This window comes from Schistocerca piceifrons, unplaced genomic scaffold (genome assembly GCF_021461385.2).
Source record: "Schistocerca piceifrons isolate TAMUIC-IGC-003096 unplaced genomic scaffold, iqSchPice1.1 HiC_scaffold_36, whole genome shotgun sequence".
NCBI classification, from domain to species: Eukaryota; Metazoa; Arthropoda; class Insecta; order Orthoptera; family Acrididae; genus Schistocerca; species Schistocerca piceifrons.
The window spans coordinates 35,001-40,000 of NW_025728581.1; the positions used below are offsets into that span (position 1 = coordinate 35,001).

Genomic DNA, 5,000 nt, shown 5'->3' on the forward strand with positions numbered 1-5,000 from the left:
GGTCGCACGCCTTCGGCTCGCCCCACCGGCAGGACGTCCCACGATACATGCCAGTTAAACACCGACGGGCGGTGAACCAACAGCGTGGGACACAAATCCAACTACGAGCTTTTTAACCGCAACAACTTTAATATACGCTATTGGAGCTGGAATTACCGCGGCTGCTGGCACCAGACTTGCCCTCCAATAGATACTCGTTAAAGGATTTAAAGTGTACTCATTCCGATTACGGGGCCTCGGATGAGTCCCGTATCGTTATTTTTCGTCACTACCTCCCCGTGCCGGGAGTGGGTAATTTGCGCGCCTGCTGCCTTCCTTGGATGTGGTAGCCGTTTCTCAGGCTCCCTCTCCGGAATCGAACCCTGATTCCCCGTTACCCGTTACAACCATGGTAGGCGCAGAACCTACCATCGACAGTTGATAAGGCAGACATTTGAAAGATGCGTCGCCGGTACGAGGACCGTGCGATCAGCCCAAAGTTATTCAGAGTCACCAAGGCAAACGGACCGGACGAGCCGACCGATTGGTTTTGATCTAATAAAAGCGTCCCTTCCATCTCTGGTCGGGACTCTGTTTGCATGTATTAGCTCTAGAATTACCACAGTTATCCAAGTAACGTGGGTACGATCTAAGGAACCATAACTGATTTAATGAGCCATTCGCGGTTTCACCTTAATGCGGCTTGTACTGAGACATGCATGGCTTAATCTTTGAGACAAGCATATGACTACTGGCAGGATCAACCAGGGAGCTGCGTCAACTAGAGCTGAGCAGCCGGCCGCCCGGGAGTGTGTCCCGGGGGCCCGCGCGAACACGCAAGCGTCCGCTCAATCATTCTGCAAACAGGAGGAGGCTGAGCTCCCCTGCACAATACACCTCGAAACCCTCTCAGGTCCCGGCGGCGCGCAGCGCCGTCCCAAGTACTTGGTCGGGTTCGAGAGAGGCGCAATCGCCCGGAGTTAGGCGAGTAGACGCTTTCGGTGCGACCACCCGTGCTCCCAACTGAGCTTGCCGCTGCCGACAGAGGCCCGGGAGCGTGCTGTCGTGGCATTGCCGGCGGGAGACAACACGCGCCACCTACGGTGACCGGCAGCTCCAACGCCAGCGCCACAGAAGGACAAAAGCCCCACTTGGGTGCCGAAGCGAACTCTCCCAGCACAGCGCACGCGCCAACACATCCGCACAGCTGCGATACAAACCACCAGCGAGAACCGCTGGGGCGACCGAGCAGCAGACGGCGTCGCGGCGCCGAGCGCCGGGCGGCGGCGCATCCTCAACGCACACAGTCCTCAATCGGACCAGCACACTGAAGATGTCCACCGCGCTTCGCACCGGGCCCGCGAGGACCTACTTTGGCCGCACGGCGCCGCGCGCAGGGTGCGCCGGCGCGCAGCTGCGACGCCTGCCGCGTCCGTCGGCCGGCGCGCCTGCCACTGGCCGCCCCCACCAGCCGGCTGTAGCGCGTGCGCCCACGCACCGCGCGGCCAGCACGCCGGGAGGCGCCCCCTCACCGGCCGGGGACGGTCCCACCCAGCCACCGCCGCGTATCGCTTCACACCCAGATGCCGTTCAGTTTCGTCGGCATGGTGGGTATCGCTGGAACAACCGGTTCGTACCTCAACCTATCGTCGCCATCACCGATTCACCCCTAGCGAGAACAACCGCACCACAACAGGTTACCATTTGTTCATTTGCGTAACTTCACCAGAAAACGCAGGCGTCCATCGCCATTTGCAACTTCAACGATTATTGCATGCCTGTGTCAGGTGTCACGCCACACTACGTCTGCCCACATACACGCAACAAAATGTGCACGCCTAGACAATACGTGGAAGGTGGCCCCCGTACGTATGCGATGTCCATTGCTCGAACGACTGTCAACCGGCCTCTGTAGCATGTCGCAGATATGGAACGCGGTGCACCATGCCATCACGGTGTGTGAGGAGAGACGACTAGGTCCGAATACATCAACAGACAGCTCATGCTGATCGCCATCCACGGCGTCCGTTCCTCCCACACGTCTCTATGGCGTACCACACTGCAATCCAGCTCTCATAGGGAGACGACACGTAGCTGCGTGCACAATATTTGCACTGTATGGTCCGCCGTTTTTGGGCGCAGTCGTTGTACGGTCACACATGTGCCACGATGTATCATTCGGTACATAAGGACGAATGTGCAGTACAGATTGTGGTTTACGCGTACGACATTAGCGGACGGTTGACACAGGCCGCACCACAACGTAGCCTGAGTACGTCGCATGCGAAGGGCATTGAACATGCAAACTTCTCACCAACCAGCTTGCGAAGGCAGGGGGGCAAGGTGGGGACGTGGGGAGGGGCGGCATGTACGTCCTGCTGCCATCCACATTACAGTGTACAGCAGGAGCATGTGGAAAGTCAGCAAGACTTGCAAGGTGTTTAACATGAAGCGATACACAGGGGAGCGGGCAGTGCGAGTAGCGAACTATATTGCGAGGGTTGCGGGTGGGCAACACTACACTAATTGAACGAGTCGTATAACAATTACAGAGCAGGTTTAGGCGACAACATGGGTTACGTTAGGGGACAACGTGGGTTACGTTAGGGGACAACGTGGGTTACTTTAGGGGACAACGTGGGTTAGGTTAAGGCACAACGTGGGTTAGGTTAAGGCACAACGTGGGTTAGGTTAAGGCACAACGTGGGTTAGGTTAAGGCACAACGTGGGTTAGGTTAAGGCACAACATGGGTTAGGTTAAGGCACAACATGGGTTAGGTTAAGGCACAACATGGGTTAGGTTAAGGCACAACATGGGTTAGGTTAAGGCACAACGTGGGTTAGGTTAAGGCACAACGTGGGTTAGGTTAAGGCACAACGTGGGTTAGGTTAAGGCACAACATGGGTTAGGTTAAGGCACAACATGGGTTAGGTTAAGGCACAACATGGGTTAGGTTAAGGCACAACATGGGTTAGGTTAAGGCACAACATGGGTTAGGTTAAGGCACAACATGGGTTAGGTTAAGGCACAACATGGGTTAGGTTAAGGCACAACGTGGGTTAGGTTAAGGCACAACGTGGGTTAGGTTAAGGCACAACATGGGTTAGGTTAAGGCACAACATGGGTTAGGTTAAGGCACAACATGGGTTAGGTTAAGGCACAACATGGGTTAGGTTAAGGCACAACATGGGTTAGGTTAAGGCACAACATGGGTTAGGTTAAGGTACAACATGGGTTAGGTTAAGGTACAACATGGGTTAGGTTAAGGTACAACGGGTTAGGTTAAGGTACAACATGGGTTAGGTTAAGGTACAACATGGGTTAGGTTAAGGTACAACATGGGTTAGGTTAAGGTACAACATGGGTTAGGTTAAGGTACAACATGGGTTAGGTTAAGGTACAACATGGGTTAGGTTAAGGTACAACATGGGTTAGGTTAAGGTACAACATGGGTTAGGTTAAGGTACAACATAGGTTAGGTTAAGGTACAACATAGGTTAGGTTAAGGTACAACATAGGTTAGGTTAAGGTACAACATAGGTTAGGTTAAGGTACAACATAGGTTAGGTTAAGGTACAACATAGGTTAGGTTAAGGTACAACATAGGAAAGGTAGGTTAAGGTACAACATAGGTTAGGTTAAGGTACAACATAGGTTAGGTTAAGGTACAACATAGGTTAGGTTAAGGTACAACATAGGTTAGGTTAAGGTACAACATAGGTTAGGTTAAGGTACAACATAGGTTAGGTTAGGTTAGGTTAGGTTACACGTTGTTGTAAGGAAAGGTGTAGGGGGGGGGGGGCGGGGGCGGCAGGTTCGTTGATAGTGATTATAGTAAGTGAATGCTTGTGACATGATCAGATTTGTCACGTCAGGATGCACCTTTGGCTTATTAGAGGCGGCGCTCCAATTCTATGCTTGTGTGAGACCTGTGTCTTTGACTCATGTCATTGTTTGTGCGCTGTGACAGGAGGTACTATTGTGATGTTGGGTGCACCGTTGTATAGGACATGTGTGGGTGTTGGTGCCTGGTCTGCGCAATGGTGGATGTCGAAAGGCTGGGATATTGTATTTTCCGCATGGACCTCCTGGTCTGGTTGTGATAGTGTGGATTGTGTAATGTGGCGGAGAAGATGCACTGGATGTTGTTCCATGCTGGTGCTTACATATTGTATGTGCGCCTGTTAGAAGCAGAGAGTGGTGCGTGATCAGAGTGTCTGGCTGACGTGTGGTTCCCATTGTGGGCAGACTCTTTCAGCATGTATACGGACAGTTGTGTATATTTGCTGTAGTTTGATGGCTCTGCATTGATTACTAATCAGCGCCGTGTGTACGGGTAATCTGGTTCCAGTCCAAAATGTTCCATCTGTGTACATTAGTGACAAAGACTCCCCCATGCAGTGGGGCTCGGTCTGTTATAGCTCTTCCGCGTAATATATTTGCCCCACGTTTTTGCGACTGCGAGTGCGAGTGCAACGCGCATGGGGACCGACATGCTGATGGCTCGGTATCGGACGCCGTACAGTGAGCAACGCGATCGCGTCTCTCGCTCGTAAGTGGTACAGGTCGCGGCTCATGTATAGGGACAGCGGGAATGTCGCATATTGGAAATAACTCTTCATGAAACGCAAGTTATAGGGGTGGATTGCACTTTACGAGTGCGGGAAACTTCCGCCGTTCATCCGCTGGAGGTGCGCGTGTGGCGGTTGGGGTGGTGCACGAACGGGTGCGGGTGGAGTCATTGCCGGTCCACGGCTTCGTGCGGCAGAGCCACTGGAGATTGGGTGCTATGGTCGACAGAGGCTGCAGGCTTTGTGGGTGGCGTCGAAAGGCGGGCACTGTGGCGCCATCGCTGTCTTAATCGGCTTGGCGTCGCATAGATGGCGGTATCGTCGTTGGAGGAGGTCATGTTGCGGGAGACCTACAGATGGCGGTATGTTTTGTGGTGCGGACGTAGTGTTGTCCGATGCGCATAGATGGCGGTATTGCATGTGGTGTCGCCCTATTTTCACAGATGGCG

The 5,000-nt window shown here is 53.4% G+C and overlaps 1 non-coding gene across 1 annotated transcript in view; it reads right to left on the bottom strand.

The window, feature by feature from the left end:
- The window catches only part of LOC124746598, a 1,909-nt gene extending 1,159 nt beyond the window's left edge, over nt 1-750 (bottom strand). Inside the window, exon 1 of the ribosomal RNA XR_007011402.1 lies at nt 1-750. This exon is cut by the window's left edge and continues 1,159 nt beyond it. This is a non-coding gene — a ribosomal RNA (small subunit ribosomal RNA).
- Between the last annotated feature and the right edge of the window lie 4,250 nt (nt 751-5,000).